Below are 25,632 nucleotides of genomic sequence, written 5' to 3'. Positions count from 1 at the left end.
GCGCCCGGGGCAGGGCGGGCAGGGCGCTGCGAAGCTCCCCGGCCCGAGGGGTTGGCTCCCGAAACCCGTGTGAGCCCCTTCCGAAAAACTGAAGGGAGCTGCCAAGTGTCTAGTGATTTGTGTGTGGGGGGAGGGCGGGGTGGGTGTTACATATCCTCGACCTTATTCCGTAAAGCCCCAAGCACACCTGTGCAAGCCCCAGAGTGGGAAGTGTCTGGGGCAGGACACCTGCGCCCCACGCCCCGCCCCGCTCCAGGCTTCGCGGCGGGATGTTTCCAAGCAGAACTGCAGGAGGAATGACTGCTTTCCGGTGAAAGCTCAGCACCGTGAGAGGCACCCAGCTAAAGGCAACGTTTTCAGATTCACGCCCCTGTGTTTTAAGAGGCTGGGAATAAATCTGTCTTCTTGGAAGATGAGGGGAAACATTTTGCCTTTGATTTCCAAAAAAAAAAGCCCAAACAACCCCAAAAAAGACCAAGTTAAATAGTTGTGCACAACAAGGGCAATGTTTCTATCAGAGCCCCCGGTAATAGATGCTCTATGCTGAACGGTCCTATGTAGCAATGACAATATAATCAATTGATGGATGAGTTAAAATCTTTCAGGTCTCAGTCAACACCCGCTCCACACAGTAACGCAAGTGTGTCCTTTCTCCAGATAGGTTGCATCCGTCAGTAATACCAAGGGAAGGGAGAGGGACAGGCTTCAGAAATCATGAAAGACACTTAGAATGTACCAAGCTTTTCTTTGCTTTTCTACTGTGCTTAGTCTTTCTCATCCAACTCAGCACAGCCGTTAGTTTTGCAGAAGTATTTTGGGATACAAAGAAATTGCGCAGGAGGAAACAAGGACATGGGAATTAGATCATACCCATAGCCCAGACCCAGCTGCAATTGGTTCCTTTATGAAGTCAGAAGAGATGGTGCAATTTTCTCACCTTCTTGTTCTGATTTTTCAAACTTCCCTTAAAATTCTCCTTTTCCCCTACTTGAAACCCACCCGGGACTGGAAAGGAGAGGGCTATCCTACCACAGAGACTGTCTTTCCAGCTAAAACCAGAACTCTTCCATTCCAGCAGCACCCCAATACATTTGGCAGGCTCGTAAATTTGGGAATTGAACAATACAAGTTCTGAACCTCATTTTTACACACCAAATTAAACATCTGAATTTTACCCACCACTGCCCAGTGCTGCAGTTGGCTACATAATTGCCTCTTTCTAATGAGCTGAAGCTCTGCACATCTTGTCATTTGTATGGTTTTGTGCTCTGGATAGAAGGATTAGCAAGGATTTAGGATTTATATCTCATTGGAAAGATTACCACTTCATGTCTTCCACCAGTGGGGACATTCAACAAAGTGCCATGCACTACGTTGCCCTGTGAACTCCCATCACCAGAGACAGGTCTGGAGAACAAGTGGGTTTTACCACTTGACCCCAAAATCGTTGCATCTAGACCTGGTGAACAGAAGACTGGGGTGAATCCTAGAGTTTGGGAGGCTACACTAAGAACAGTATCCACCATTTCATGCCGATGAGGGGATTGCTGAGGAGTAAAGATGTCCCTGGAGGCAGTAGGAAACCTCCCATATCTAGTGGGGGCAACACCTTGAACACGGCTTCCCCTCAGCTGTTGGGGCAAGAGCAAGAAATCCTCTCTTTTGTGCTTCTGTCAACTTCGTCTAGCTTGAAAGTTAGCTGCAGTGCCATCACAAAATCTCTAGCTGAGACAGTAATACAAGAAGAGAGATGATTTCTCAAGCAGGCTGAAATTTCAGCCACCACTGCTCTCCCACACATTTGAACTCCCTTCTCCCCATTTATTTCTTCATTCCTCTCTCAAGCGCCGTGACAAGTCAGCTCTTTGTTTTTAGCACTTCAATTACTCCCTCACAGCACTTGAACTGTTGAGCCCTCCCACAAAATCAGGATAATGAATAATGTTCATCGTCTGCTTCAGTGTATCTTGTTTCCCCCTCCCAGTCTTGCAACACGACTGGAGAGGCAGAAGCACTGACAGCTGAACAAATCCCACGCTGTCACGGAGGACAGGCACAGCAGCGTACCCTGGCAGCCTTCTCACACATTGCAGCCTTATTTTCCACATCTTTCTCCCAGCAGCTGGCCATGGAGGACACGGCCCTACTTGAGAAGCAGGACTGAAAAGGAGACCCAAGTTATAGGGACGCTCAGCATAGCAAAAAGGGGGTAGTCCCCTTCTTGGTCCTCCCCAGAAGTGTTATTCCTCACATCACCATGTTAATAGCCACTTCTAGATATGGAGACCAAGGCACAGAAGGGGAAAGAGTCTGATGTTTCCAACTTGGGCTGCCTTCAGCAATATTAGCAGCCAAAATCACCAGCCAGCTACCTTCTGTCTCCTTAGGCTTGAACTGGACTGTTTCTTACTAAGAAAAAAAAATCAAGAAAACCACAGATACACGTGTAATATTACATATAAAATAGTATATATTACTGTTACTTATTACTTCAAAAGCCTCCTTTCTCTAGCAGAAGTCCGTGTCACTACTGACTCCCTCTCGGTCAGCCTGACTCCAGCACCAGCAATCACATTTACCTGCAGCCCGGGAGGCATCAGTCACTTCACCATCAATACCCTCACAACAAAGCCTTACAATGGTTGAAATTGTTTCTCGATTAATCTCCTGCTAGTTCCTGCCAAATTGCCTGCAATAGTTCTTCCTTTGGCATGGAAGGAAAGAATACGTCCCTTTAAAGTGCTCTGAGGTCACATTAGCCTCGTACACACTCCATTACCCATGACCTTGTCTCTCCAGCAGAAGTTGGAAACGCGTATCGGATATTTGCTTTGGGCAGCTGTCTTCTGCCTGCACTTAGAGACACCAGGCTGGAGACTAGAGGGGGTCCTGTTGGGAGATGTGGGACACCAGAGGAAGTGCAGGGTCAGAAGTGCTACAAGTATTGTCCCCAAGCTCCAGACAGGGACTTACCTGGAAGGACCAAAGCGGCTGAACCAGGAAGAACCAGCCAATGCTTGAAGAACAAGAAGCAGCTGCCAGAGGGCTGGGGGAAGCCAGGGTGCCCGTTTTGAGGGGAAGAAGGATGCCCAGTGCGGAGGTGGTAACTCTTATAGCTTCCTGCCTCGGTTGGTGGCCCAGCCTCTTTGCCTGGGGAGTGGAGCCAAGGGAAGAAGAGGTGTTTTACTCACGCTCTGTTGTGAGGGTTCCAGAAGGATCAGCAGGAGGAGACACAGTATATTTTCCATGGGAAACACATCAGAGATTTCTTTCCTCCCTCCCTTTTCCCTTTATGAGCCAGGAATATCAGTGGCCTTGAAAAAGCCCAAGGAAACCCACCCAATTTCTTGCTGATTCAACACCACAGGAAGGTGACTCCCCTTTATACCTGGGGAGTGAGAAGAGCTCACTCTCCTTGCCAAGAGAACCAAGGAGAAACACAACTCCTTGGCTGTGTCTCCATCTCCTCCAAGTGCAAAACTCTGCGATCTGGGGTTACTCTGCAGCTTACCCAGGAACGCTCAGCAGAAGTAAAACCTCTGAAGGTAAGCAAAGAATCTCATTAAGTGTGCACAGAATAGGGGGAAACCTTTGTTGAAAAACCATCCCCAAAAATACTGGTGGTCGTCATGTGTTACAGAAGAATTTTGGTAGGAAGCTGCTCTGTTATACCTTCTTGTGAAAGCTTTCCACCATTAACTTGCCTTGCTGGAAAATCAAGAACTGAACACAGCAAAATATTCTGTGAAGCCATGAACTTTGCAAAATTTTCATTAAAAACAGTGACACTTTTCACAGAACATTTCAGTCCTGAGTTTGGAATGGCTTTCAGCTTTGAAATTAAATTTCCCTTTTAAAAATGAAAAAATCTGAACACTGAAATGAAATCTTTTGATATTTTTACAATCCAATGTGACAAATGAGACATTTTTCACATTGCCAATTTGCTGAAAAATATTTTTAACAGGTCATTTCAAACAGAATTTTTTTTTTCCCCCAAAATATTGACACTTTACACTTTCATGGTTGGTGGGTTTTTTTTTATTAATTTTTTTTCTTACCCAGTTCAGCGAGGACTATACATTCTGTGATTTTTATTTTTTAATGCAGTTTGCCAGAGATTCCTGTCATCCAGATGCTCATGATACTTAATTAATAGCTTTACCACAGCTGGCTGTAAAAAAATGTCAGAAATATAAATGAAGTGTCAATTAATGCATTGCATTCTCTGTGTATTCTAGGAAAAAAACTCCACCTTTCTGTAAGTCAGTTCTTGGTAGGTTTGAGAATCTACCTAGGATATGTTCTCATTTCTTCTGTTATTCTGCTCTTCAGCATTTAGCAGGAATACGTGAATGCTGTGGTTGTCACACCCTTCCAGAAAGCGTCTTTTAGTCCTTTTCAGATACAAAATTATGTCTATTGTTTCAATTTCAGATACTCAAACTTCCCTCTTACCATACCACCTACAGCATTTTCCAGAGCTGGTATCTAGGGAGGATGGGGGGGCGGAAGGGGCATTGAAAAAAAAAAGATAGACTGAAAAATGAGGTGGGGGTTGTAAAGAATAAATTAGATTCACTAAGTCGGAATAAAAACATAAAATGCAAAGAGGTTCTAATTTAAGTAATTATTCTAAGTAAAACTGCATAAACTCCTCTATTTTTGTTAATATAAGAGCTGCTTAATTTAGTGTGTCATTTTAGTGCTATTTCTAGTGTGGCCCACTGACACGAACATAGGGATCACATCCCAATCCATCTAAATACAGCACCTGCTAGGTGACAGTGACAGGTACCAGGTTCCTGTTATTAACCTGCAAGATGGTGGCAAACGATGAAACCAAATCCTTCTGGAAACCCAAGCAGGCTCTTGTTGCTGCAGGGTTTGAATGGAGCTTTGGGGTGCTAAGTGTATTCCTTCTCACCCCTGGGATCTTAACCTTCAAGGCAGAAGGAGGGAACCCAAGGCAGGAAGGTGTAAGGACCCATGGTGACGCCCGCTTCGGCCTCCTGAGAGGCCTGTTGCCTGAGTCAACGGCTTGAAGAGCAGCAAGAAATCGGCTTTACCATCCTGAAACGGTGGCCCTCATGGCTATTTAGAACAAGTTGAAAAGTCAGCAGAGTGTTCAATTATTTCCCTGCTCCTTCAGAAAGTTAAAGAGGTAAGACAGAAGGTGAGAAACACATAAAGACAAAACATTACCGGAATCCGCACAATCTGCTGGGAGTGGAGGATCGCTATATGGCCCCATTCACAGTAGCATTATCCGTCTTTCCCTCCCGGCTCACCCACTGACTTGAAGCCATTTCAGTTTTAATGAATGCTTAAATTCAAATATCATCACAGAACTACCCAAGACTCTGCATACAAATATTTGGTTTATGCCTTTTGTGCAAGGTGGCATCTTTTTCAGCCTCGCTGGAAAGAAGCCCAGCCAGAACCTCAATGGGTATCAGCAGAGCCTGCATCACCCTATTTAAAACATTTGTACAATGTGCACTGGCATTGCAGGTAGTTTTGGTGCCTTGGTTAAGCAGAGCTCTGCTGGAGACGGAGCTTACAGACAGCAAATCCTTTCCTGGAGGGGGGTAGACTGAGGTGTCCAGCAAGCTCCATGTATCAACCGGCACTTCAGAAATGTTCTCACTTGCAATGACTCTGGTTGCCTTTCTCCTACAAGGGAAAAAGAAAAAAAAAAAAACAGCCCTCAATTCTGTTCTTTTTTTCTTCCTGCATTTATTATTTTACAGATCTCCTCCAGGCAGCCTCAATAATCTCCTCTAAAAAATTAAATAGTCTCAAGGCAAGAAGCGCACAAGTTTTTCTGTACCTTTGAATACTTCTCCATCCCATGGAAACCCGGAGCTGGCTGCAGAAGACTGGCCCAGCTCATCACAGAGCAGAGGTATAACTCATGCTGCTCCAAGACAAGGAGAAAGAGCACAGGAATTACATTGACGGATTCGCTCTCTAATTATTCATTACGATAATGAGAACAAGCTATCAGAAGGATTTCTGAAAGAAGCATATTTGAAGGAAAGACCCCAGAGAGGGAGTGAGGAGGACTGAAAGCAAGAAATTTGGAGATTAGGGAAAGAGGCAGCGCAGGAGATGGTGCTCAGCAGGCCGCAGAGGCAGGGAGGGAGATGAGCCGCCCGCCCGCTGAGGGCAGCGGGGAGGGATGCCTCCAGGAAGCCTTTTCTTATCTTTTTTTAATTAAGAGAGCCTGAGGAGACTTGCCCCCTGGGTCAGATAGCACATATGATTGAGTGCTCCTCTACATCTGCACAGGATCCCCATCCGTCCATGGGCAGGAGCAGAAGGGAGCAAGAGGGACACACGGGGGAGAGGATGCCAGTGCCCTCTGAGCAAGGACAGCCTTGGCGGTGGGAGGAGGTGGGAGGTCAGTTAAGCAAAGGTCTGTGCTGGTGCTGGGTAAGTGCCTCTGTCCTACTCACCGCAGCTTCCTCTCTCCACTGCTGTCCCTCACTCAGTTAAAACCACGCTGCTAGACAGGACTTCAAGCAGAGATAAATCAAGTCAGTGGCTGCATATATGGAGAGGAGCTTGCCGGCTGCTGCAGCTTGGCCGCAGAGGGTACCCAGGGAGCCCCAATCCCAACAAGTGCCCACATAAACCCTCCAGCAGCTGCCTGAAGTGAACTGACCACCACAACCCTCCTCCCACCCACACTCCTCCCACCTTTCCCAAACGCCAGGCTTTCAACCAGAAGAATCTCTCAGCAGCAGGCTGCCTTCTCTGCCCTTGCTTTCCCTGGTATCCCTCAGAGGGACCAGGTTGGTGGGGGGAGGCTCCCCCAGCATCCTCTTCCCTTGCACGGGCAAAGAGGTATTTAATGAAACACCACAGTGGATGGCAAGGCTCAGCTCTCATCTCGCCACCTCTCAGGCTCCCTGCAGGCAGAGCTCTGCCCTTGCAAAAGCTGTTGGCAAGTGCATCGGCACCAGCACAAACTCCTCCTGACTTTCGGAGCAAGACCCCTGCGTGAGAGCATATACACAGGCACATACAGGCTGCTCACAGCGGGGAAAGGAGAAAGGCAGCTCACTCCCTCGTCCTCCTTGGTACAGGAGCCACCCAGGGAGCAGGACGGACCTTATTCAAGCCTCCTCTGCAGAGCGTGTGTCCCACAGCCAACACCCTGGAAGCCAGACGAAAGGGCAGGACACCAGGACCTGTCACAGCAGCATGGCTGTTTGCCCTCGACATTTCACAGAGAGACAAATGAGGAACCAGCTGCTGATGTGTTCCTGCACTATCAGGTCTGCCAAGTTTTAGTGCATGTCTCTAAGTTTGAGCTAAAAACCTTCTCTGGGGGCTTTTGGAAATCCAGGCTCAAGCTTCATGACTGAGGCATGAAGCTGGTGGTAACATTTGCCTCCTCATCTACACAGACTGCATAAAGCAACCAAGGGTTTGATGTTTTGGCTACAATCCAGCAATATTGCCCTTTGAAAGTCTTCAGACCTGCATTAAATCCTAGGACATAACAGCACCCTCAAACTCTCCTGGAAATGAAATATTAAAGGAAGCTCTGGGATATTCATGTGAAGTTTCCAGTAGAGGGAACTGAAATAAAGAGCTGCAGTGGAAGGATGAAGGGACCTGGGAAGACTTAAAAGGAAAGGGGGGAAAAAAACACCCAGACATGTCAAGAGGATAGCATGGATATTGCTGATGTTGTTGAGAGGAAGAGCAGGTAAAAGGAGGGATGAGAGAAAGGAACAGAAGAATGCTAAACCAAGGGAAGCCTCACAGCAAGTCAAAGTAACATATATAAAAGAAAAGGACGTTGATCAACAAATACATATTGTTGTAACACACATAGCAAAGGAAAGGGACAAGAAAATGAGTAAAATGCACAATTTAAGGGTGAGGGAAGTGAAAATACATGAAAGGGAAGCAAGGCAAATGTGAGCTGAAACATGAGGCGAGAGGCAGTAGGACAAGGTAATGCAAAAGGAAGTCGGGTTTCTGCCAAAGCTAAAAGTAGAACCTTAAACAAAAGAGGGGAGCCCATTTCACTGCAAAGTGGCACATAAGCAGTGCAGAGCTCTCCTCTGGGGTTTGCTTCACTGGAGAGCACTGGTGGGCCCACCTGAGAGGTGGCTCCCCCGGGCACTTGCTGTCGCAGCTGGCAGGCAAGACACCAGGTACTGCTGCAGGGCAACGCTCACTGTTTCTTCTTGCCCAGGTCACAGATGAGCCTGACAGTGTTTCTGAACAAGCAGATGATAAAGCAAAGGGCAAAATCATTTTGTCCCTCCCACAAAACTCCTGGGTTTTGATTTCAAGGCTACAAGCTCAGTTCTTACTGATGACCTACATTTCCCCAGTAAAGAAAGGTTATTACCAGCACCTACATGACAGCCATTTCAGATGTAATCTTACCTTTTGTTGAGCATCATTATGCTTGCATTATGGTGAGTCTGAAACACTTCCACGGTCCTTTTTCCACATCTGTATAGGAAAAGGACAGAAAATTCTTCAAATGTTTTCTGATAAAACCACTTGCTCTCAACAGTGCTATAGGTTTTCATGGAAATCCACAGTGAAATTCTCCTACACTTTATTCCAACACCAATCTGCTTATCCTTGGGCACTTTCACCAGCTGGAAGAAACATTCAAGACTGTCATGAGAAGTTTCTTTACCAAAACCCACCACCTGGGGAGGAGAAAACCCCCATTTTCCTCCTGGTCATTCAGATACTCTTATAGACCAAATGAAGACATGACACCACCACCCATACCTGACATCCTTGCCATACCAGGGAAGAGTCATTTCCAATTCCTCTTCTGTCAGCAAAAGTCGCCCCTCACGTCAAGGTCAGTTGAAAACCTCAGCTGTGAGGGCAAAGCACCACTTCTTTCCCATCCCAGTCAAAGAAACTAACCCTGCCCGACTAAGAAATCCTTTCAGAAATAAGTAAGTTCCACACCATAAAAGAAAAGACTGAAGAAATAGGATGGTCACCAGTGAAAGAGGGGCACTGGCAAGCTGGAGGAGGTAAAAAGGCAGTTTGAAGGACCCCAGGAAATAATTAAAAGGGAAGAGAAGCATACATCTGGTGGAAGATGCACGACAGCAGAGGTTGTCACATACAAAGAATATCCACATCTACAGCCATGATTAATTGTGAGAGCAATGGGTTATTTGCCCATCTAGACTGCTGAAGTGGTGAAGTGTTGTGTAGAAATGCCATTAATCTCCCTTGATGGGTACATTATTTCCACTGAATTCTACCTGACATTTCTAGTTGCTTTCTATATATTTTATTGTATATTTTTTCACATTTTCAGTGCTCTATTGCAAAAAATTCTGAATCATCAAAATTAATCAGCAGCCTGGAACAGATCCAGGTACAACAAATATGTAAGCAGGCACTTTTGATATTTTCCCAATCCTAGATGGATATATAACTCAGATTTATTGGTATGGGAAGATTTGGGGCTGCTCAGAGAAGGAAGAAAAAAAAAGAAAAAGAAAAAATTACAACACTCATGAGCATTGTTGCAAGAAACCAATGGGCACTGTTGATGAACAAATGGCTACTAATTCTGCTTCAAAGCATTTGTTTGGAGATCAGCAGAAAGAGAGGAGAGCCAAGGACACACTCCCTCATGCTGGGTAAACCATCAGGAACCGCATCAGATGCCATGTTGTTACACCAGTTTAACTGGGGGAGGTCTCTTGATGATGACTGAAAATACCAGGGCTCCATACTAAAAGCCTGTCCTGAAGCCCTGACTGCAAATTCAAAGCTACTCCTTTAATGGAGGAAGAATAAGACAAGTGTTTGCTTAATTAGCCCTGAAGGACAGCCTGATGTGATGGAGGAAAGCTTCCACATAATAAAAGTAAATGAGAATCCCCACCCCCGGTGCCTGTTTGTAGGGTGCTGTCATTTAACATGTTGGAAAGGAACAGCCAAGAGGATTCCCTGTTAAGTGACACTGCCCGTGCCCGCTCACCACCGCCAAGCAGCACAGCAACAGGAAGAGAATGCTGATGGGAAAGAGAGAAGACCCAAAGCAGAGGCACAGCATTTCCCACAAACCATCAGCCAGCCAGGCAAGAAACCTCAGCGGAAGGAGAAGCAACTTGTTTTGGCTAAGCAGTGTGCTTTCCTCCTCCTTCCCAGTCCCCTTTCTCCCAACGAGTGAACACTTCTTGAGAAGTCTGTGGTGGCAGCAGCTGAGCTCACCTGGAGTTTGAGCCAGGCCCTCCTCCCCATGCAGACACCAGTGGGGCTCCTTGCCTGCATACCTCTGCATCCAACCAAAATTAAAAATTCTGTTAAGAGAGGAAGTCTCCTGCCAACCGGTATCCCTAAGCACAGAGAAATAATGCAACAACACACACTGTGACAGGAATTTCATGCTGAGCTTCCGCACCAAGAGGACACTCTCGTTCTTTCGGGCTATTCTGAAGTGATGCAAACATGTCAGCATCGAGGGGGCCTAAAGGACCCATTACTGCAAACCTCTTTGACACACAAATAAAACATGAAAGCAGTTCCCTCTGCAAGAAGAGCAGTGGAGAGGGAGGATAAGAGGGGAGGGCTAGGAGCAGGAACACCATTATCATTATGGATTTTGAATGTTTAAAAACCTGCCTCTGAAGGCAGCTCAGTAATTAGCAGCAGCTTACGTTTACATGGGTATTTTTCACAGCTCCGCTGCACTGGCTAATTGATGGATTTTCCTCTTTGCCAGTGAGGAAATAGGGAAGGGGCTTTCTTGCTGGCATACCTCAATGCCCTAGATACTATTGAACAGCCATCTCTGTTCAAGATGCACGCATCTCTATGTATCTATATACATATATACACACACACACACACACACACACACACACACAGAGTAAGCGTACTTCCAAACACTGCAAATATTTGGCATCTTAGAACAGCTCTGATAAAGGTTTCTGTTTTTTTTTTTTTCCAGATTATTTAGCATAAATGTACTGAGCTAAGGAGCCGAATTGAATCAAAGTGTTTGCTCTAAGAAGCAACTAAACTGTGCAGCAAGGAAAGTTACTCCAAGAGACGCGCTTGCTTCACATACAATCCTAGGCTACTATCTACCCTACCTGTTGCAGGGTTGGACAAACGAAAAGATTAGGAGATCTTGCTGCCTATGCTGTCTGTATCGCTACAGCCCCATTTAAATGAGGCACTCCTGAAAGCAGTGGCTCCCGCAACCCAAACTGAAGAGCAGGAATTCTGCCATTCGCTGGCTGCGAGCGGCAGCGTGCCGGCGCCTACTGTGTGCCGCATCGCGAAGAATTTTCCCACTGACTTCTGAGAGCGAACAGACAATGGGCTGCTGCTTTTTGTTTCAAAAGCAAAGCCAGAAGGAGTCAATACAATTACTTTTGGCTTCCGCACACAGGGTATGCTGCCAGATAAGAGCACAGTTGTTTGTGTTCTTTAGAAAAAAATCTTTTTAAAACTGTTCTGAAGAATTTGTATCAGAATGCATGATCCTTACCAGTAACTAATGCAAGCCAAATGCCTAAAATACAGGAAGAAATCTTGGGTTTACCTTTCTCCCCACTGGGAATAACATTTTCAGCACTGTGAGTGAGGATACAAGCAGGAACACTTTGTGCTTGGGTAGCAGCATCTATTAAGACTACTAATCATCTCCGCCCCGGCTTCAGCAGGGCTGAGTTGAGACCTTTCTGTTGATTCGAATGGACCTTGGCTCAGCCCTTCTTACTGCTGCATTTCAGGAAAGCACTTAAGCACCTGCACTTAACTTCAAGCCGGAGGCTAAACTCCACCGAGGCAGACGTGCTCCAGAGCCGATCTGATCAGGAAGTCGGCAAGAGAATCTGTAAGTAAAAGCATTCACGGAATTAGGGACACAAAGGAACGTGATTCCTTTCTGATGGCTTCTTCAGGAATCCCTGCCCTGCTCCACAGCTGCTCCTCCCTCCCTCCGCCTTGCTGTCCCATTGAGCAAGACTGGTGTTTCCATTCCTCCTTCCTTCCTGCGGGGCTGCTGCTCCCCACCACCAGCTCCAGGAGGATTGGGGGGGTTATTTTGTTGTTGTAAACATAAACATAAACAAACAACAGCGTGCTGTATGTTTTAATACTGATAAACCTGCACGTTAGCAAATTAGTCAGTAGAGCCTCTGTAGAAGATGGTGAAGGCAGGTTTCTACACTGGGCCAGCCCTGAAGAAAGAAACCACCCGTGCAGAAAGACTTGTGCAGAACTTGACTTCTCCAGCAACTAACCTGGATGAAATGTATTCTCTCCCTCCTCTCCGGCCCCTGCGCTGGGTCCCAACATTAAGCAGGAAGGCTCCCTCTTCACACCAGTGAGCACTGACCTCTCAAAGCAGAGGTGAGCGTGATGTTTCCCACAGCGTGGCATGTGCAACACGTGCCATGCAAGTTGCACGTGGGGACTGTGCTGTGCATGGCGCCCAAAATTTTGGGAAGGACAGGCCCTTTGCATGGTGCCACATGAGCCCTTTGCTGTTACACAGGTGGGATGAGCTGCAAGGTGAGAGAGACCAGAGAAACAGCTGAGCAGGCAGGGTTACACTCTTCCTTCATTCCTCAATACATGTGTTTCTATATCCAACCACCATTTTAACACACCTTTAGAACAGCCAGGCCCGTAACCAGAAGGCTGCAGAGGGAGAGTTAGAGCAAATATTCTCACATACACACACACAGAGTGATTTCCACAGAGGATTCAGTTGTCTCAGAGGGAGGCAGCCTTTGCTGAAGTACATTTTCCTAGCAATTAATTTTGGCAAAAAGCTTTCCCTCAAACATTGCATTTCAACAGAACTGCAAGTTTTCCTTAGAAAGAAAAGGCTCCCTTTGAAATTGGCTGTGGTAGCGTATGAAGCTTGGGCTTTAGTAACCTGCTTCAATAACCAGAGAACCCTTAGATCCATCATTTTCAGCCTTCATGCAAGTTTCCAGTTGTCTGAGAATGAGAGCCAGCAATGACTTTGCCTTTGCACCAACTACTGCGAGCTAAAAATGCTGTCAGCTTGACTTTGCACTTGGTATTGATTCTTCAGGGCCCCCAGCAATCTGATCCAGCTTTGAAGCTGGCCCTGCTTGGAGCCAAAGGTGACTCCTGGAGGGACATCCCTTCCAACCTAAATTATTCTGTGACTGTAAGATGCGGGTGGAAAGGAATTTGCAGACACAGAATTACTGAGTCAGGCTTGCTCACTCAGCTGCCAGTGCGAGAGAAGGGGACCAGCCTAACTTCAAGTCTGCTTGAAAACTAATGGGCTTGGATAGGGACAGAAAAGAATCTACAACTTCCCAAATCCCACTTTTAAAAAAAATTATATAAACCCACCACAACAGTGCCAGAATATTCCATTCTCCCAGCTTTACTGTGTAGGAAAGTAGTGGTCCCTGCTGTGCAGCATGACCCTCTCTCTCCTGAAAGTCCATAGGAAATGCGCACGTCTGCATCTCCTGTTCAGGCTCCACAGGGTGACTTGCACTGCAGTACAAGCACAGGCTTAAATGCTGAGTAGAACTCCAGGCACCATCCCATCCTATCTGTAGCTATGAGCCATCCTCCCTTGAGCATTCATTCTTTGCTACATCATACAGAAAGGTTCAAAAGCATGTAGAAAGGTTACTGTTTTCTATTAAACTCTGTAGTGCTTTTCTATAAGACTAGTAAATTCAGTTTATTGAGCAATATGACTGCTTGAGCATTTTTGGTGAGCTATAATGCATAAGAGGTACTGTATTATCCAGCACATTTAAATCTCTGAAAAGTTTTTAAAGACTGAAACGCTTGCAATTTAATTTTAGGAATGTATTAGCACATATACTATAGAGAAAATACATTCATATTCAGCCAGCATTGTAATAACTTCTGTTATCGCAGAGAAATCTACTCTACTGGCATTAAAAATGTACATGAAGATGGACTGTATTCACCACAATTATCATTACTGTTCAGCATTTGAAAAGCCTGAGCCCATTACAATTTGATGACAGTTAACGAGAGAGGTAATTTTGTGATTAAAATCCTAAACATCAGAAGAAAAACTCCAGTATGACATTATTTGCTGAGAAACACCAGATTCAGAGCTCAAAAATAGGATTTTAAATAATTTAAGATGTTATATTTCTTTAATGAATTAACAACGCGTGTCTGAGTAGACTTTTCAGCATTCAGTGGAGGATTACCACAGGAAGGTCAAGTTACACCAAGAGTTTGTGTATGACAAGGTTGTTCACTTAGCGCTGGGACCGACGCTTCAAGGCTCTGATGTAATAATACTCGAGTGGCTACCAGCGCGCTAACAAGTCTGCAAAGAAAACACTGATAGTTTAGGAGAGGAAACCATTAGGCAGCCAAAGGTTGAGATCGATAATGGTGCAGTGGGCCTTTGTAGAGGGCGGCTGCACGCTGTAGGACGGACAGTGCTCGGACCATCTGCCACGAACTCAGAGCTCGCCGCAGCGAACGGGGCAGCGCGATCAAACAGTTGTACTGATATGCAAGAGGAGATAAGGGCGTCTGTCCAACAGGAAACTTCGACCATTTCTGGCTGTATCGTGGTAGATTTTGTTTGCAACGACATGCCAAACAGCAGGATTAAAGGAATGTGTACTAGAACTACCAGCAACGAAAAGAACAGTAATATTTGTGCAAGTTTGTCAGCACACAGAACAGCACCCTCCAGCACTGAGGAGAGTCCCTGACAGATAAGGCTTGACACACCAAAACGATTTTATCGAAACTTGGAAGGCTATGCTGCAGGCTTAAATCATCCAGGCTCCCAGCAATGCTGAGCAAACCGGTGGGTATTCAGCCACAGCAAGACAACAGAAGAAAGGGTAATTGAACAGTTTGGTTCCAGCTTCAGAAGGAAGTCTGTGTTATCACATCCACCCGCAGCTGGCAGAGCTGCTGCCAGCTGTGGAAGACTCGACTTTGCATCCATAACACAAGTGGCATTTCAGGAGCATTTTATCTGCGGGCTCAGAAAGGCACAGAGAGTAGCATTATGCTTCTAAACATGAACTAATCTCTTGAGTAAAACTGTAGTATCCACGTGAACCAACCAGCCAAGAATTCTACTGAAAAATAAGACAGACAAGGTCTATTATATTTGGAGGTCTGTTTCACGAGGAGCTCCTCATAATGCTGAATGACAGTATGATTGCACTGGGGCTGGGTGAGGGCTGCCAGTGTATCCCTTGCCTATGTGCTTTCCCTTCCCCTGTGTTTCACAGTTTCTGCACTGCAACTTCCCTCCGCTGCGGGATCAACGCAGCAGCGCCTGTTTGTGAAGGATGACTTTGGTCTAGGGATGCCTAGTGCTACGTGCCCACTGTAGTTGTGTAAAAAAACTACCTCTTAGGGTGATATGGAGAAGGAACCCAGCACAAGTGATCAGTCACCACTGGAAGAATGAAAATACTTTACTGGCATAGAATAGACCCTCATCTTAAAATTATCCTTTGTCAGGCTCCAATGTGTATTTTAAATCACACCTATCCAAAAGTGGAATGGAATCATAGAGTTGTTTAGGTTGAAAAAGATCATTAACATCATCAAGCCCGACAATTAACCTAGCACTGCCAAGCCCACCCCTAATCCATGTCCCTAGACCATTGCATCTACATGTGTTAAAAACTTCCATGGATGGTCACTCAACCACTTCCCTGGGTGGTCTGTTCCAGCACCTCAGGGCATTTAAACTTCAGCTGTCCATGGGTAGTCCTTTTTTCCCTCCAATTCCCCTCTCTAGTGCTGAAAAACCCCTCCTGCTGGGGAATGAAGGTCACACCAGATGCACATGGATGAAAACCACATGGAACATTAGCATGAGTTCAGTGAAAGGAAAGTTTTAATACAGACTCCCCAGAGGGCTCTGGTACCCCCATCACATTTATTGGGAGTTTCTTGCACACCGGTGTTAGAGATAAATAATCCAGAGCAGTGGAAATGTTGCCTTTTCCCTTGGTTTCAATTTCTGTGTATTTTGATTTTATTTTTTTTTTGTATGCCTGAAGATTATAGACAACATGAATAATGTCAGGGCAGAGGTGATTCATTTTTATGACACTTTTTCAGCAATGGCATGTGAGATATGAGCAATACTGTGTCAGTTGCTTCGGCTTACATTTGCATCCAATCGTCAATGAGTAAAATGAAATCTCACAGCTGCCAACATTCAATTTCTGAGGCGCTCAGGATTTTCATCACACATCCACAACAGACAGAAAGTAACTCCCAGATGACTTTTGCTTTAAAATTTCAAAAATTATATCTATTTTTAAGGACAAAAATACAACTAGGATTACTTCCGATAAGTCATGGATACTGCATGCTATATGCTATTATAGAATTGTATTGACTGCACTTAATAAAAAGTTTATGTTTGTGCCAAAAATGCCAGGTAAACACATTTATTTGCTGTGTATCAGTCTAAATTGATTGTGGTTAACATGGCAGTCTTTCTTCTGAAAGCACCTCAGGATGGACTGCCAAGATATACTGGCAGATACATACTAGAGGCCTTCTAATACTCATGCTCCAAAACATAGTAGATCAGCTGTCAGGATGAAGTTTCCTGCTTATATGTGATTTAAGAGTTCTCATTTAACAGATCTCAGGTAGCCGTTTCAGCTGATAGCTGATCTTATGGTAAAGAAAGCTTTCAAAATATTGATGGATCTAGCCTTTCAAGCTTCGGCAATTCTGTCCTTTCTTTCTGAACCCGCTATATATATTTCAAAGCCTCTCTAACAGCTCACTTAGAGAAGGTTGGGTAAAAGGTGCCTGATCCAGACCTCAGCAAAGTTAAAAACACTAGTAATGACTTGAATGTAGCTGGACCCAGAAGCATGGCCGCATAGTTTGTGTCTGCATTAGCAAGCTCACTGAGGAGCAGACCATAGAGAGAAAATTGGTGCTAACACTTCAAACTTTCGCAGGGTGAAGGATTTAGTGCAAACTATTTGCAGTCTTGGCCTGTGGACTGAATGCCCATGGCTGCTGCAGTGCAGCAGGAGTAACACTTCTGGGTTTTTTCCACCTGGAAAGCGCCTGCGTTGTGCAACACAAGACCACACCGGTAGGCAGATCAAAGCATGGTAAGCGAGGACAGGTGGCTTCACTTCAGAAACAAACTTCTAATCAGGACTAAAATGCCCAGACTTTTCAGTATGATTACTTTTCTTGACGATTTGTTAAGCATGGAAGCAGTGGCTACAGTCTGAGTCTGTAAACATGAATATGTTTAGTCATGACACCATGAAGCACCTATGGCATTGTCAGTATTTGGCTTATTACATAATAGGCTTTTTCACATGAAAAATTCTGAATAACACCAAGATATACAGACTGGGTTAAAAGTCTACTTAATACAAGCTTTATCTCTGTTGTGGCCAATATCATGAGCTTCTGAACCATCCTTTCAATTACCCTAACCAAAAGCACATAGCAGTGATTTAGCTGCTAGGCCTTTGTGCTCAGATGACAGCACCTACACAGTTCAAGCCCTTCTCATAGACTCCTTCATAGCAGAAAACTAAGCAGTCAATTAATGAAGCGTGGCTTTGTTGCTAGAGAGAGCAGGTGCAAACAGTCTTAATTGTGAGAAGGCCCACAGACTGGTCTTGAGGACAGTCCTTCTGGCCGCTATGGCCTGAAAATTGTGAATTGCTGAGCAGTGTGTTAGAGATCCTACCTCCTACAGGTACTGCCACTGGTATGGACTGAACACAAAAGAAAGCTATTGCTATTCTTTCCTGGAACTAAGAAGATAATGTTAATCTCCTATGTAACATGCTTTCTGTTATCAGCGCTCAAGGTAAAACAGCACATGGCAGTCTGCCAGGCCACCAATTACATACTTTTATATATAAGTATAAAATAAATTAAGATTTTTTTTGTCAATCTCAAAAAGAAAATAAAGGTGACTATACAGTCTTATCCTCAAAGTTAAATTTATCATATTACATGAAAAATTCTCCCCATCAGCAATTCAGCATCAAAGGATCTTACAGGTTTTATAAGCACGTCTTTCAGGGAGTTTTGTTAGAGCCTCATTGACAACATCCAGCATTTCTGTGTCCGCACAAATGAGCCCTGAACCCTGAGCTTACTCACAGAGCACCTGCCAACACACCTAATGAACATTCATGTCTGTTGCACTAATTCTTACTGACTCGGTCCATGCTGTCCCAGTCGGGTACCAACCCTCATCTGAGAGGAGGAATGCCCAAAATATTGCTAGATTCCTGAAGTAGAACCCTGATATAATTCATTGTATAAACATTCCCAATTTGTGTGTGTCAGTGCAGGGCAAGACACCTTCACCAGAGTACCTGTCAACATACTCCTGAGTAGGGGAGAGAGTGGGACCAAAAAATTTACCTCTTAAGCTTTGTGTTGCAAGGGTATTCCCAGAGACACTTCCATACAGGCAGCAGCTTGTGGAGCTGCCGTCTCTCCATGCTGGGCTCTCTCTTGCACTCCAGTGCAGCAGAGCTTTGGTCCACTGCTTCACAACTACTTGATGTGAAGGTGCTCAGGTGTGGGACTTGCACCCTGGACTTTCTCAACTCTTCAAGTTTACTCGGCAGCTGGGTGCAGCACAGTTACGTGCACGTTGGTGCATGGCAAGGTCAGGTGCTTTCCCTGCCTTGAGGTCCCATTGACGTGACTGCACAGACCTCCTTTTAGTCACTCACGAGGACATGCATGCAACTACCACGTAGCAAAATTTTTTTGTGAGCCTAAAAGCCATGGGCAGCCTAAAAAATCTCTCTGTCCTCAAAACAAAGAGGCATAGAGGAAGAAAAAGTGCTCAGTTTGCTTGTTATCAGATGCATTCCCTTCCCTGCAGCACTGCCACGTCACATCCATGTGGCTTTCAGATCCATTTAACTTCACCTTGCTCATCCAGAGAACTTCTGTTATGTGCCAAGCCCTCCCAAAGGGTGCTCTCTCACTCCTTTTAGGACACTGTTCCAGGGAAGTTATGTTTGCTTTTTGTTTCACAGAAAGAGTATGATGTGGTTTTGTTTTACTGGGCAGACGCTGGTACAGACACTATCAGCCTGAAATTCTGTACCTTAAAAAGCCTGAGTACTTTCAGATACAAGTCTGTCCCCTGCCAGTATTTTTGGTTTTACAATCTCCTCCTACTTTGTTCTCTTTTTGTTTTGCAATGAATTATCATCCCTGATGCAGAGGTAAAGGTCTGCATAAACACTGAGGGAAACTGCCTTTACATAAATTGTTGTCAAACAAAGGACAAAGATCGCCGGCCTCTAAGGTATCACAGGACACAAGAACAGGCAAATAACATTGCAGCTTGAAGCACCAGGCTGTACCCTAACCCTATCTTGAAGATGTCCTTCATCTGGAACATCAGGGGCTGCTGAAGGAGACTTGGGTTCCTTTTCACCTTCATCTTCAAGGGCTCAGGGTATCGGCCGCGTTCCTTGCAATATACTACGTTGGACAAACACATTCACAGAGATCCGGCTCATGTAAAGTACCCACAGAACATTCTGCCAGGTCTGGGGTTCAGTACTGTTACATTGAACCCTGTCTCTACCTGGCTTCAAAGAAACCTCTCTCAAGATGAAAGTGAAGGGGGTTCAGGGTTGGGTTTTTTTTTGTCTCCTCCATGTTTTAACCATTCTCGCAACCTTGCCCTTTGCCTCTCTGAATAGAAATGAGAGCTCATCAGATAGTAATTGTCATAAGTGTGAGCTGTTGGCATTATGAACTATTGAAAATGTTAGGAAATATTTGGGCTTTGTCACTGAGCACTGCATAGTGTCAAAGGTGACATCTGCTCTGGAGGGGGTCTAGCTGAAGGTGCTAATTGGCATTTATCGAGTAATATTTGTAACTTCAATCTATAGAGTTTGATCTCTGACTCATGTTTCAGACAACTTTGCAATGTCAGTTAAAATATGTAAATAGCCTTTCAATATTAACACATTTCAGATGCCCTTGTATTATACAGTTATCCTTTTCATCACTTTTGACCAAGTCTTTGGAAGCAATTATCTTCTTATCAAAGATTTTTTACATGTTCATGGAAATTAAAGATTTACACAGGAAGAAAAATAACAGTAATGTTTTTTTTAAAAAAGTTCCTATACTTCCTAAAGGCTTAAATCTTTTGAATCTAGAATTTGAGGGAGGATAGAGATTCAGAAAAAGCTTGCTACACTATAAAAAAATAAAACTATCAGAGCTGTGAAGACTCAACATACTTTGGTAATAAATCTTGGCTGTCTACCTCCTTGCTTCTGGTAATTCATGTGCATCAAAGTATTCTAACAGAACTCAAATGATATACTCAATCCAAATTTTACTAGTGTTTAGACCAAGCAAGGACACAATCACGTACCTGATTTTATTGCTCTGTGCAGCATTCATTTATGTCACTTTTCATTGACTTTTTGCTCACCTGGGACCCAGTGCAGCCCACAATAAAAGTTGAATCCTGTCTGTGTTCTCCAGCGTCAGAACAAAATCCCTTTTTTATTCACTTCAGCCAAGTTCTGGCTCTTCTTTAATGGAAGGTACTCCACTGCCAAAATAAGTAAATATATTACCAGCATTAAGTTTGTATCCACGGCATCAGGTTATTGTGGGTAGTGGTGTGGTGGGAAAGAAACAGTCCTGGCCACTGGAGCACATGTGCAGGAGGCATGTGAAATTACACAGACCCAAAAAATATCCTAACACGGGAAGGGACAAGCAGGAGAGCATAGCAAAGCAGAAAAAGAGCACCAGCTAGTTCCTGGTGTCGGCATGAATGAGTACAATGAGCATGTGTAAAAGCCAGCAGGAGAGCATACATCTGTTATTAAGAGCTTGCTGACCACACAGCTCTTACAAACACAAGAGCGCTGGTCTTTGCTCACATTGTGTTGTGATGGGCTTGGCCAGCTCCTATGCTGGCAAAGATGAATTGTTAAGAATAGGAACGTACAGATGCTGTGGATGAACAAGGAAATGTAGTTACCAAGATCCCCCCTAAAAAAGGGGCCACCCCTAAAAGAGATCAAAATGTTTATCTGGGAGAGAGGCATCATAAAGGGAATACAGAAGGGAGCAAAACCATAAAAGAAGCAGACCTGTGTGCAGACACCCTAGCCAAGGAAAAAAAACAACACAGAGGGAGCCCAGGAAAAATGCAGGATTTAACCAGGACTTCAGCAGTACTTCTTCAGGAAGGAAGTAGGTTTTTGAGTGCTACTTAACGATGCTGGGGAAAAGCTTTGATCATACTACTCTGACTGTAAAGAGGATGTATCTGGAGAGGGAGATACAATACTGATAATCATTACTGTAAGGGACACAAATTGCCTCAGAATTTTATTCTGCAAACTTTTTCACTGCAGGGATCTAAGAAAGAATATAACCAAGTGGAGAACAGTTACTGGCAGGAATGGCTAGAAGGAGAGATGTATCCAGCAAAGAATACCAGGAAGAGAATGGTGTCATAAGGATCAGTGAGAAATCTAAGGTCCAAATTAGAGAATAAGGATTACCTGTTTCTTGTCTTTTATATTCCATTCCCTTTATTTCACAGACAATTTAGTTATGGGTGTGTCAGAAACAGATTCTTGCTTCTTTATGAGGTCATTCAATCCCATACTGAATTTTGGAGCCTTCAGACTGCAGTATTTGCTCTGACTTCAAGCATGAGAAAACTTTCCCTCCAGGGAGATACTGATCATCTGAAAAACCTAGATCAACAGCAACAAAAGCATCAAAACCATCATTAATGTTATTTTTCCCCTTTATTTTGATTCTTCATTACAATTTCTTAGATTGCAGATGTCAGAAGATGCATTGCTTACAATGTCTAACCAACAATCTTCTGGAAAAGGTAAGAGAGCCAAAAAACCAAGAAGTATTAAAATCAATTAATTACACTATTTGAGGAACAAAACCATGAAAACTTGGAGTCCTGAGTTGTATATGTGGCTGGTTGAGATGGAAAGATGGTGTTGGAGAGAAGCTTTGCCTTTAATCTTCTTGTCTGGAAAAAGATGTGATCTAAAGCTGTTGATAAAGTTTGTTACCTGCTTTACTTGAAAATTTCCAAGCTGGGCTCCTGTAGTAAAATGCTCATCATTCATACCTTTGGCACTAGAAACCCTAAAAACTTTTCAACAGTCTTTTCACAACCTCCACTAAACCTTCTTTTTAATAGCTGAGATCTATGGCAGTAGCAACAAAAACCTCCAAGAGCTCATGGAAATGCCAAATAGGGTTTTTTAATCATTCTGCAATTACAATTCATTAGCAGTTTAACTTTCTGAATGCATCATAATGGTTTATAGCATTCAACCACACTGTCACCTACTGAACACAAACCACTGAACACCTGGTATGGTATAACATGTGTTTTACCTGTAGGAGAACATTACTTGGCTGTGGTTCAAACTTATTTTAAGTATTTATGCACTTGTTCCTCTTTGGTTTATCATTTAAAGTTCTGACACATCCTCAGAGAAGGTTGCTCTTTGGGTGTTTCTTTTGCTGGCTAAGATACTAGTCTGTTTGAACTTTTTATTTTGAAGAATCAGAAACTGGAACATAAAAGGAAAAGACACTGACAACTATCCGGCCTTCAACTGCAGATTAGATCACGCAGTGTCTGATGTCTACAGCGTCAGTGTCTGTGATGGAAATGCGCGGTGATGACCTTTGTCTGTGGCAACATGTTTGTGGGCTTTAATACCTTTGGAAGATTTCTCTGTGAAATAAGGGTGCATTTAGGCTCTGCCTTTGATCGTGCACCGATAACAATAAACAGTGGCCTCTCCCATCCCTATCGGCGGGGTTGCTTAGGAACATAAAGCTGGAGCGGCCTTTGAGAAATCAAGTCTTGTCGCCTGCTCTCGCAGGCAGCCATGCCACAGGCACACGCACACAGGTACCGAGACCCAGCTAACAAACCTGCAGATCCCTCGTCTTTACTGGTTGGGTTTTTTGGGAAGGCTTGCTGTGGGAGCCCCCATTACCACATGTCACGCTACTGCATCACATCATTTCCGTCGATCAAGGCTCGTGGCCTTTCTTCACTTGTGCTCATCCTGAGTTACTCTTCAAACATGAAACACTAATATTTTGGGTGGCCCTAGGTACTACTGGGACCTCATACAGTGGCATCAAGATATGTTCATCTATTATAGCAGTCCTTGGCCTGTTAAGGCAGACTGCTGGACTTTTCTTTCCCATCACACTATGGGTAACAGGCAACCTCTACTCACTTTAATCTCTATCACCTCTAGCTGATGAGCCCCCATTCTATCTTATTTAGCCTGAAGTGTTCAATGTCTCACTGTGCTGCCTAATCTCACCCCACCTTTGTTCCTCAGACTGTCATTGAGTTTTTCCATATCCAAATTTTGTTTGCTTTAATGGCATGCCCCAACCTTTTTTAATCAGGGGCCTAATGAAAATGTTAAAATGTACCTGTTCCAAGACAGATTACTCATTAAAATGGAAGTGCTGAAGCTAGAGAAACTTTTGTCTTAACCACTGTGGTTTTGCTTTCAATTAGCTCCTTACATACCACAAGGTTCTTGGAGTAATACACATTTCTTCAAATACAGGTGGGTTTTTTTCCTCAACAAATGGACGGTAGCAAACTTTTTTTTTCATGTCCGAGAGACTAGATCTACTGCATACTTTCTACTTATTTTCTGGATATCTTATCAGAAATGCCTGATTGATCAACTGGTACAATTTACTAGTGAGTAATCCCAGGCTGACTTTCCTCCTTTCTTTTCCCCTTTTTCCCATTGAATTTTCTTCCAGATTTGGTCTAAAAGATTTCCAAGCACAGTCTAGAAAGTCTTGCCCATGTTTGAGGTCACACTACAGGACAAATAGTGGCTCAGATTCCTTTGAATCTTTTTTTTTAAGGATTCTGCAGAGCTATAATCTTGCCTTTGTGCTATTCTGTCAGGATGGGAGAAAAGTTTACTTGACACCAGGAGATGTTGCCTTTTGCCCTGATATCCTTAATATTACCCTTCCTAAAACACGCAATGGTGTATTTGGGGAGGAAATTCTGTTTCATTCCATATTTCATTTGGGAGATGTGATACGCCATAGCCTGTTTCTTTCCCTCATGCTTTTTTGGGGTTATTTTGAGGGGTTGAAGAATGCTTTCTGGCTTTGACCCTGTGCAAGCTTCGCTTGAGCTCGTCAGTTCTCAAGGCAATCCTGCACTTCTCATTGATCAACAAGTTTTTCCATTCCTTATGGACTTTTTGCATATCCCAAGTATATTCACTGAAGTGCTTATTCATTCAGGTAGATTTGGAGTTCCTTCCCCAGGAAACTATTTCCATCTAACATGTTTTTGTATCTGCTTTGAAATCCCCAGCCTCTTACACACTCATTTGATAATGCCTTTATATTTCAAGATAAAACTGGTTGTCATTAGCCATGGGCTTGGTCATTTTTCCAGTAACTTTAAACTGTCGTAACTTGGACTAAAGCAGCTTTCCATGGGCAACTTGATCTGTAGGTCAATAGGGCCCATCTGAGCCCTTCTTCAGTGGTTTGGTGTTTGTTGGTTTCTTTCCCTTCTATTGCATATATGGGTAAATAGGCACCATAATAAAGTTCTCATAGAATTTCTACACTAACACAAGGACAACTCTCTTTTTTTAATTCTTTCTTCCTTGGCTCTAACTAACAAAACATCATTAATTTATTATTTTTAAATTTCCTTCAAGACCTGACAGAAAACTGTTTCTCCTCAAGAAAGACTGACTAAAGAAAGGTAGGAGAATAACAGCTGCAGAATTAAGCAGAGGGTCTCCAACCATACAAAACCCCCTTTCATTCCAAGGTCTAGTGTTTTTCATTTACATGGTGTCGCTTGTATTGGCTAAAACTGCATAGCTGTTCTGTAAATAGAGACTTTGCTTCTGATACTGGAATAGACAATTATGCCCTTTCTAGATGCACCAAACAACAGCACGACTGAGTCAGTACAGTTGATCAAAACACATTTTCCTGGAGTTATCCACAGCTTTTCTAAAATCCTTCCCTACTTTGTGCACCCGTTGTTCAGCAATAAACCTTGCAATATAAGAAGGTAGGGAGGTGCTCATGCACCTTCTAAATTTTTTCCTTCAGCCTGTCCTGTATAGTCTCTGTCCTTGCATCCTATTTCCATGGCACGTACATTAACTATATTCATACTGAGAAAAACACATTACATATCTTACAATGAAAAAAATCTGAGGAGAAAAACATCCTCCAGTGTTAGCCAGGATTGCTAAATTGGAAGATGCTGCTGAGGGCACAGAGGGCGTGCACTAGACCAAACAATCTCCTTGCAGAAAAAAGGTCCTTGTGGCAGCTTCACCTATGGCTAACAACAAGGAGATGCAAAAGCACCATACGGAGAGTATGAAAGGAGTGCATTTTACGGAGTACAACTAATTCTTTCAGCTCTTCTTCTGTCCCTTTGCATATTCTTAATTATCACTACTAATGTCCTTGACAAGAATAGCTTTTATAAGCCCTTCATCGAGTTTTTCAACTCAGAATAAGAACTGCTTTTCCAGTCTTCAAGATAAACAC

The sequence above is a fragment of the Gallinula chloropus genome (assembly GCF_964237585.1).
Source record: "Gallinula chloropus genome assembly, chromosome: 1".
Taxonomy (NCBI): domain Eukaryota; kingdom Metazoa; phylum Chordata; class Aves; order Gruiformes; family Rallidae; genus Gallinula; species Gallinula chloropus.
Note: the sequence above shows the minus strand (reverse complement) of the source record.